This window comes from Vulpes vulpes, chromosome 7 (genome assembly GCF_048418805.1).
Source record: "Vulpes vulpes isolate BD-2025 chromosome 7, VulVul3, whole genome shotgun sequence".
Taxonomy (NCBI): domain Eukaryota; kingdom Metazoa; phylum Chordata; class Mammalia; order Carnivora; family Canidae; genus Vulpes; species Vulpes vulpes.
Window position 1 is genome coordinate 73,084,643 of NC_132786.1, and position 9,984 is coordinate 73,094,626.

The following is a 9,984-nucleotide window of genomic DNA, read 5'->3' on the forward strand; positions in this document are numbered from 1 at the left end:
GACATAAGTGTTATACTTTATATAGAAAGAATGGCATTTCTTATGTACTGGGTTAAATTATTAAAATTAATCTGTCTTAAAATTTCAGGTGAAAATGTATTCATATGTAACATATACCTTATTTCTACTGGATAGTGCCATGTTAGAGACACAAACTAAATTTTTTTTTTTAAGATTTTATTTATTTTTTCATGAAAGACACAGAGAGAGAGAGAGGCAGAGACACCGGCAGAGGGAGAAGCAGGCTCCATGCAGGGAGCCTGATGTGGGACTTGATCCTGGAAACTCCAGGATCACACCCTGGGCGGAAGGGAGGCGCTCAACCACTGAGCCACCCAGGCATCCCTAGAGACACAAACTAAATAGAACAGGGGAAGATATAAAGTAACTAACATCCTTTTGAAGTATGTCATCCATAATATCCTCTGCAAAGTTATTTTCATGAATTGCTTGTTAATTTATAAGGAGAAAAGATTAATAGCATACGCTTGAATCTCCTTCAATAACAAAGATTAGCCTTAAGAATCTGTTTATTGGGCAGCCCGGGTGGCTTAGCGGTTTAGTGCCGCCTTCAGCCCAGGTTGTGATCCTGGAGACCCAGGATCGAATCCCATGTCAGGCTCGCTGCATGGAGCTTGCCTCTCCTTCTGCCTGTCTGTGCCTCTTTCTCTCTCTCTCTCTCCTGAATAAATACAATCTTTAAAAATAAAAAATAATTTAAAAAGAATGTTTATTTTATCCATTCACAAATTTCCTTAAAAGCTCTAAATTCTTGCCATTTCCCTCCCTTCCCTCTAGTCATTGGTCACAGAACACTTAAATTGTTTCAGGGGAAATTCAGATGTCTGGATTAAATGCAACTTCTCAAGAACATTAGCACTGAGTGATCCCACAGGTATTCTGGTTGACCAAAGACCCATTGCTCAAAGTTAACAAGTGGGAGAAACGGGTGTGGTGGTAAAATTCCAGTTCTCTGAGCTGGATATTCAGCAAAAAAGGGCAATCCACTATAATGCAGCAAAAACAGGATCTAAGTGTCTACTTCAACTGTGGGTTGGATAGCAGCTTAAGTATCCTAAGGCCCACGTTATGAAATCTAAACATTTAGAGCTATCTAGTTATCTGACATTCTTCATTTACAACTTTAACTTTAGTCCAAGTACCACCAATGGATTATCACATTAAAGGAATAATGTCATCCTTCACGATCTGATACAAGTTATGATAATGACAAACCATTTATTCAATGTTTCTCTAGTGGCAAGGCAAATCATTAACACATTCTAATTATATTTGTGGTACTGAGAGCACAATTTTTTAGACAGCTGAGAATAGAAAAACTGCAAAATTTAGCCACAGAAGAACTTTGAGAATGATAAACTATTACTCAGGCTTCATTAGTTCTATAACCAAAGCAACCCAGTATAAAATTTAAATTTTTCTGGGGATCCCTGGGTGGTTCAGCGGTTTAGTGCCTGCCTTCCGGCCAGGGCGTGATCCTAGGGTCCCAGGATGGGGCATTGGGCTCCCTGCATGGAGCTTGCTTGTGTCTCTGCCTCTCCCTCTGTGTCTCTCGTGAATAAGTAAATAAGGTCTTAAAAAAAAAATTAAAAATTTCTGGCTACGGAGTGAAAAAAATTAAGAAAAAAGTTCTAAAAATTCTAGGAGAAAAAAATTTCCTTTGGGGCTGATGAAACTTTAAAACATAATTAACTGCCATGGGAATGCTTTGCAGAATGTAGGAACAGGAGCTTTGTTTTCTAGTTGCAATTTTGTAGTGTATGTTTAACACACATAAAGTCCTTGAGAATTTGATAGTTATTTTAGTTCAACCTCCCTTCAGTGCCAAATGTCTATAAATAATTTTAAAGTCCTAGATGAAAAGACCTATCTATTATGATTACTCCATCTGGAAGTAATCCGTATCCATTCCTCTAAACTTTTATAAAACTTGTTTGTACCACTCCACAATAATGATCTTAGGCTACTTTAAGTTGTCTCCTTAGCTCCCCTATAGATACAACATTTTTTAAAAGGCAGGACTCTCATCTAATATAAATTAATATCTTTCTACAGTCCCTAATACAATGTCTTGCATTTTTTATATACCAATACATTTTACTTGATTGGTTGGACAGCACTTGGCAGCAATGCAGTTCCTGCCTGCTACCCAACCCCCAATTCCCTTTACCTGATCTGGCCATCAGGCAGCAACAGGCAACGTGTTATTTCAGCTGTTTTAACTCTAATACGTAAGTTACAACATCAGCAACACCCATATTTCAGAGTTCACAAAGGATCTCGGATGCTATGGTCCAGCCTCTCCAATGGCTATCCCTAGCTATCCCTCTGTCCTTCCGACACCCCTGGCACATCTATGTTATAGAAAATTTGTGTTAATATTTATTACTGACCTCCTATACTGGTGCAATGTATAGAAAATGCCACCAATAAGTGTATCTTGTGATGAACGGAAACAATTATATTGAGAGTGATGAAGAGCTGATTTCAAAGCTGTAACTGGGTACCACTCATTCAAGCATATGCAATTCATCTTTACCAATCAGTTCATAGTCCTCCCAGTTGCAATTCTCAAAAAAATCCTACTGGAGACCCCTAAATCACCGTGAAACTCAGATTAGACCTAGGCAACTCATCCTCTATCCACAAGCCCAATTTGCAGGTTTGTACTGTAAATGTGTACTATACTACTTAAAGTCTTCAGCAATGGCCAACGTTTGTTATTTGGTTAACTATATTTGCTGAATGAGGTCAGACATGCATTTGTCTTGTTTCTTCCACTCTAGGGCAAAAAATAATTTATCAGTGTTTACACCTTCCCTACTCCCCCTATGAAACCATCATTAGAAGCAATCTTATTCCCAATTCATTAACGTTGACCTTACAGTACATGTTGCCAGGAAGTGAATGCAATTCAATTCTCAGAGACATTATTCTGGGAACTTATACACTTAGGAATTGAGATCAAGGGCCCTACAACTTTAGGAGAAGACCTAATAAACTTTGGCTTGGTGCAAAAGCTTCTTTCAAAACTACCAACCACCTACCACACGCTTAATTAGGGCAGCTGTAGGAATTTACTTTTCAATACAGCATGCCAAAAATCAGAACTAGGGTCCAGCGCTAGAAACAGAAAAAAAAAAAAAAAAAAAAAAGGAAACTACAATTCCCCAATAAAGCTTTACAAACTATTTCCCGTCGCTGACAAGTATGTAGCCAAACATGGAAGCTCAAAGCAGTCGGCTTTTTAAAATTACACAAAGTGGTTTTTTTTTTTTTTTTAAATCACCTAAGTGTCTTCCCGCTTTCTCCCCGCCCCGTTTCTACACCCTCAAAGTCAGCGAATACGACTTTTTTGGCAGACGCAGCCTACGCTCAGGATGTGGCCTTGGGGCTGGGCTGGAGGACACAGGTAGGCCAGTTTAGTGGGAGGTGGCAGATTACGGTTACAATAACGCTACCCCACCGCCCTCCGACCTTCGGTAGGCAAACAGGAGGGATTCGGCGAGAGACGGGGCCCCGGGACCGAAGACGTGGCAAGTCAGCCACAAAACAGCACCCCCCACCCAGGAGGCCAAACCGGGAGCCGCAGTTCGCCGAGACCCAGCCCCCCCACCCCCCAGCGCGCGCCCGAGCGCGGGCGGCGGCCTTCCACTCAGACCGCGCGCCGAGGGCCCGGGGGTCGCAAGCAGGTTCAGGGCCGTGTCCCCGCGTAAGCACAAACAGGGGCCCCAAACGGAGGGGATCCATGCCGCGTGGGAAGCGAGGGTTGAGGACAAAAAGAAAGCGTAAAAGGGCGAGGCTGCAGAGGGACGGAGGACCGCGGTACCCACCTCTCCTCCTAGCGCCCACGGCCCAGAAACCCACTGCCGCCGCTCACCCACCGGCTCAGCTCAAGCGCGCAAGCCCCGCCCAACCGGAAGCAGCTTCGCGACCCGCCCCCAGCCGCCTCACCGGCGGCCTCCTGACCAATCATCAACGAACCCGCCGCTGGCGTACAGCTTTTCCGGACATTCATTGGCCCTACAGTCGCGTAACCGGGATTGGCTGGAAAGCGCCACGTCCCCGCGAGCGCGCCGAGTGCGTGGACCGGATTCCCGCCCAGCCCTGGTCCGGGCCTGTGGGGATGGCGGGCCCCGGCCCGCGCCTCCGGGCGGCGTGTGGGCGCGGCTGCCCGGCGGCCACGTCCCGCTGCACAGCGCGTGACTCGGCCGCCACAGCGCTGCTTGGATTACCTGCTAGTTATGCTCATGCCCACGAACACACAGGGCCGAATTACTGCCCCTGCATCAGCCGCCGGCTGTATTGAACAATCCCAGCTTCTTTCCCTTGGGCGCTATCGCCCTGATAGAGACTGCCGGAGGCCCTTTACTCGTTGGCTCCAGTGTATCTTTGAGCTTTATCTCCCACCACTCCCTCCGCATGTCTTGTGCTCTGGCCATCACCACCGCGGCGTTTGCTAACAGCCTGCCCTTTCACATCTCTTTTATCTGTCTTCATCAAGTGACCTCCTCTGCCTGGGCTAAGTGCATTTTCCTGATTCTCTGCCTTATGGATGCCAATAATAGTCCCGCTTCAGTCCCAGTCAACTTTAGAAGTCTTTCCTGACCCTACTAGGCATAATAATAATAATAATTCTTTTATTTGCCTTCCTAACACTTTGTATCTTCAATGCACTGTGCCAGATTTTGCTATAGAAAGCTTTTTCTCCACATGTCCTCCTCTAGGCTAAGCTCCAGGCTGGAGATCTGCCTTATTCGTCTCTTTATGTAACAGCTGACCTTGCTGTCCAGTTCAGAGTAAATGCTTAACCATGTTAAGTGAACCGAATGGGTGGAGCCAATTGCATGTCCCTGATTTAAGAGGAATAGGGGAAATGTTTCACTTACTCATTTTCAGGTCATGAAATTCAAAGAAACATGAAATGAGCACTACTGTGTTTGCAACACAAATGGAACATAAACCTACTATCTTCTTAGCACACAAAGCCTCGATTCTTTAATATCCGGTTCAGATGTAAGTGATATGCTGATGAAAGAGTTAAATACAAAGCCATTTAATGCACTTTTAAGTGTCAAGATGAAAGGTTGAGGATGAATGCTGTGAAAATTCAGACAAAGGAGTGACAGTGACCCTTGGTGCTAGCCTGAGAGGTCTTCCTAAGAAAGTGTGACTCAGACTGGACTAAGGAATTTCTGAATGCAATTATTCAACTACAGTAGTAACAGGAACAAGAGCGAGTAGGGGTCAGAGAGGGGAGGTAAATTCTTAGGCCAGGTAGGGGATAAGGGAGGTAAAAAAAAGAGAAAAAAAAAAAGTAGAGGGGGCATGAATAAAAAGCAGAGATATGTTTCTCTAAATAATACCAAGTCTTAATCTGAGGAGCCTGAGCTGAAGGCCCTGGGAATTGTGAATCTTTTTTCTGAAGGTTTCTAAACTTGCATCTATGTGGGTGGTACAATGAAATTGAAGGAGGTTCTTTCTAGGAGGAACATCTCCTAATAGGGATTAACTATAAAATAGACTGCATCAGGAAGTATTTTCAAAACTTTAAAAAATGCCTCTTTGAAGTCAAGCACTGTGCCAGGTGCTGATAAACCCACAATGAATAGGACATGGTCCTCACCCTCAAGGAACTGTAGCCCAGTGGGAGAGCCACCCATCTCGAAAGTGTCCTAGAGGAAGCTGGATAAAGTAGTGCGACTCTGCCAAAGATGTGGCCCTCCAACCCTGAGATTCCCTGTGGTTAAGGGCTTGGACTGGGCAGAGCAAGGAAAACGGGAAAAAAAAAAACTCTTATATATAAGAGAAAAATTTAAAACATAAAGTGAAAATAACAAATCCTGGACTTAGTGATTGCTCACATGAAAGAAATGAAGGAGCTCTCAAAAATTTAAAGTTTTAATCATAGGAAACTGAGAGAATTAACTAAATGGGTGTAAGAAAAGGGGAATGAGTTCAAGATATGGAAAGTCTAAAAGGAGTCAATAGGGGCATCTGGGTGGCTCAGTCAGTTATGCATCTGCCCTTGGCTTAGGTTATGATCTCAGGGTCCTGGGATCAAGCCCCAAGTGGGGAATCCCTGCTCAGGGAGGAGTCTGCTTCTCCCTCTCCTCTGCCGTTCCCCCCTACTCGTGCTCTCTTTCTCTCTCTCAAATAAATGAATAAAATCTTTAAAATAAAAATGAAAATAAAGAGAGTTAATAGGCTGGAGGAGATACTTAGAAGCATCATTGGACAAGGCAGCCATGAGAATAAGTGAGCTTTCTGAGGAGAGAAAAGCACATTATGCCTCAAGGGAGCCCCAGAGTTAGACAGTAGGTGGTGAAGGAAGAGGACTTGAAGGGTGACACATGAGAAATGTCACCTTAGCTGCCCCCAAAGCCCATTAGTCCTGGATTCTGTCAGAGAAGTACTGAAGTACTGTTTATGGCAAGAATGTCAACCTCAAAAGGCTGATGTTCTTCAAGCATTCCCTACTCTGCCATATGGTACTACTGAACAGTTACTCTACAAATAAATGTGCCAGACACTGTTTCCCATGTGCTAGACACTCTTCTAGGCATATGCCAGACACTGTTCTAGGCATCGGGGAGACAGCAATAAACACAATGGACCAAATTCTCTCATGGTGCTTTTATTCTGGTCTGTAGCCAATAGTCCAGATAAAAAAGCAAAACATATAGAATGTGAAGTAATGATAGGTACCAAGGAATAAAATAAGGCAGGGAAGGAGAGAAGAGTGCTGGGACTATCCGGAGTGATGATGCTGCAATCTTAGAGTGGCCAGGGAAGGCTTATAAAGAGGATGACATATAAGTGAACATCTGAAGGTAGTGAAGAACATATGGGGGCGGGGGTGGGGGGTGGGAGAGAACAACAAGAAGAAAGGCCCTGACCTGAAGCATGCTTGGAATGTTTGAGAAGCAGCAGGGAGCCCATGTGGCTGGACTGTGGTAATTGAGGAGAGTAGAGAAAATGAGGTCAGAGAGGAGGTAGCAGAGATTTCTGCAAGGAGCAAAGGAACAGCATGTAGAGCCTTTAGACTATTGTAAGGACTTTCGCTTTTACTATGACTGAGAAGACATGGAAGAGACTGGCTATTTACCAGACTGTTTCCTCTTCCTTCTATGAACATAGCTAGACTACAGTTCTAGTTACAGGATGGGTAACTGAGCCCTGGCCAAAGGAAAAATAGCAGAAATGTCTACTACTTCTAGTACTTGCCTTACAAACTTGCCATGTGCCTTTGTTCAAGATCTTTCTCTTACTGTGGTAGCCCTAGAACCCATGGTACATCACAAGATGGAAGGAGCCCAGGTTCCTGTTAAAAAAAACTGTTCACTGAACAGAAACACCTTTTTTGGACTTTTTCTGAGAAATGAATTTCTATTGGCTACTTAATGCCACTGATATATTGCGATTTATCTCTTTCAGAGCTAGCTTTACCTTAATAAGATGGGAAGACATTGGAAGGTTTTGAGTGGAAAAGTGACATGATCTAAGATTTTTAAAGGGTTACATGTAATCAAAGAGGGTGAGATCAGAAACCACCCACCCACTTAGGAGGCTTTTGCAACAATCCAGGTGATGACAATCATGATGATGACTTGGTCCAGAGTGGTAGCAGTGTCAGATCCTGCATATATCTTGAAAGTAGTTTAAAAGGACTTCCTGGTGGGTTGGAAATGGGGAAGAGAGAAAGAGAGGAGTCAAGGATGACTCCAAAGTTTTGAGAAAGTAGAAAAATGGAGCTGCCATTTACTAGGATAGAGATGACCTTGGGAGGAGCAGGTCTTGAGGGATAATACTGAAAGGTTAGTTTTGGACGTGTTGAGAGACTATTAGATATTCCACTAGAAATGTCAAGTAGGCAGTTGGATATGTGTCTATGGAGTTCACAGTGTTCTGGACTAGAGATATAAATGTGGGAGTAATTGGTTTATGTGTGGTATGTAACCATGAGTTTTGATTTGGAGATGGTAGGGAGTATTGATGAGAATGAAAACTGAGAAGAAAAGTCAGTGAAGGAGGAAAGCCAGGAGAGAGTAGTACTCTAGAAGCCAAGTGAAGAAAGCATTTCCAGGAGAAAGGAGTAGTCACATATGTCATGTGCTGGTAACAGTGAGATGAGGAATGATTAGCCATTGGGTTTAGCAATGTGGGGGATCAGCTTTGGTGGGGTGGTGGGTGCCAAAACATACCAGAGGGGTTCAGGAGAGAATAGGAAGCAAGATTGGAAACCTATTCAAGGAGTTTACTTCAAAAGGGTGGAGAAAAGAAAAAGAAAGGTGGAGAAAATTGGAGCAGAGATCTAGCAGGGCCAAGAGAAGTTTTATTTTCTTCTATTTTTAAATGGAAGAAATTGGTTTAGAAGAAATACCAGTGTATTGCTGATGACAGGGGTCTAAGAGTGAGGAAAAAAATGATGTAGGAAAAAGGGGGAATTTCTGGAGCAATGTCCTTGGGTAGAAGAGATAGGTTGGGATCTAGTACAAAAGGGGAAGAGTTGGACTTTGCTTAGAACTGAGACAGTTCTTCCATAGTAGCAAGGAGAGAAGGTAGATCTATGGGTCTCAATCCAGGTAAGTGGTGGACATGGTGGAGAGAGCTTGAAGTTTCCTTTCTGTTGCTGATGTTCTCAGTGAAAAAGGAAGCTGGGTCATCAGCAGGTACTGGGGGTTTGAGGCAAGAGGAGGTGTGAAGCAGCCATTCAGCAGAGAGGACAGATGAGGTGGGCATAGTATGATCTCCAGGCAATATTGAGGACACTCCTGAGGCTGGAGATTATGACTTTGAGATAAGACTGGGAAGTACATCACATGGTTTTCTCCAGGCAAGTTTAGCAGCGTGATGCAGGCATTGGAGCTGGTGGAGAGTCGAACTTGGCCAAGTAAATAGAACCAAGTGGAGGAGACACAAAGGTGTTGAAGGTGCATATGAGAGAATGATAATAATAATAACTGATCCTAGAATGTAGGCTGAAGGGGAGGGAAATGAGGACATGAGGAGAGTGAGGGACAGTGAAAAGACAGCAGGAACAATAGGTTGTGGGATTAGTGGGTGGAAGGATTATTGGGCTCAGGGAAAGACAGGAGGTGGTAGAGCTGGAAAGTGGGAGTCATGGGGTGGGGTGCAGTTATTAACAAACTCCAGGGTAAAATCACAATGGCTGATGAGTATAGTGGGCAGGATTTTGGGGCAGCGGCTCAAAGAATAGCGACCCGGGGTGTGGGAGAGATCATCCAGGTAAATATCGAAATCACCAAGAATCAGGACAAAACTCATCCTTGGAAAAAGTGATGGTGATCCAGGAGCTTACTTTTTAGCCCTCCAACCATTTCAATTACTCCAGTGAAGGAAAAAACCCTCGTAGGATATCTTTAATCAGAGCAGGACATCTAAGAAAGCTTTCCAGGGCAGCCTGGGCGGCTCAGCGGTTTAAGTGCCTGCCTTTGGCCCAGGGCGTGATCCTGGAGACCCAGGATTGAGTCCCATGTCGGGCTCCCTGCATGGAGCCTGCTTCTCCCTCTACCTGTGTCTCTGCTTCTCTCTCTGTCTCTGTCTATCATGTATAAATAAATAAAAATCTTTCAAAAAAATAAAAAATAAAAAAGCTTTCCAATGAGAAGGTTGGCTGAAATGCTCATAGTCTTTTTTTACTGAATGTGAAATATTATATATTGTAAACAAAGAGGCTAGACACTCCTTTGTGACTCCCTTGATCTATAATCTGTGAACCGCTGATTTTACCTTTACTTTGAGCCTGGAACCTCTGACTTACCTGTTTTGAGACTGTACCTCTCTCTGTGAAATCTCTGGTTTAATAAGCACTAACAAGTTATGTCAACATTTAAAGGGGGTGTCAATGCGAATTGAGCAAGTGTCAGTAGAACTGAGACAAAAGAGAAAGTTTGACCATAAAAGTCCCCCTACCTCACCCGCCTTGTCTTACACTGCCTC

At 43.9% G+C, this 9,984-nt stretch overlaps 1 protein-coding gene across 2 annotated transcripts in view; it reads right to left on the minus strand.

Moving 5' to 3' along the window:
• The window catches only part of CALU (calumenin), a 29,118-nt gene extending 25,117 nt beyond the window's left edge, over positions 1-4,001 (minus strand). Inside the window, exon 1 of one of the 2 annotated variants that reach the window (XM_026010789.2) lies at positions 3,855-4,001. The gene's annotated coding sequence lies outside the window, so the exon portion shown is untranslated. The remainder of the gene's footprint in view (positions 1-3,854) is intronic. The other variant, XM_026010790.2, reaches the window with a different exon arrangement.
• Positions 4,002-9,984: the final 5,983 nt, after the last annotated feature.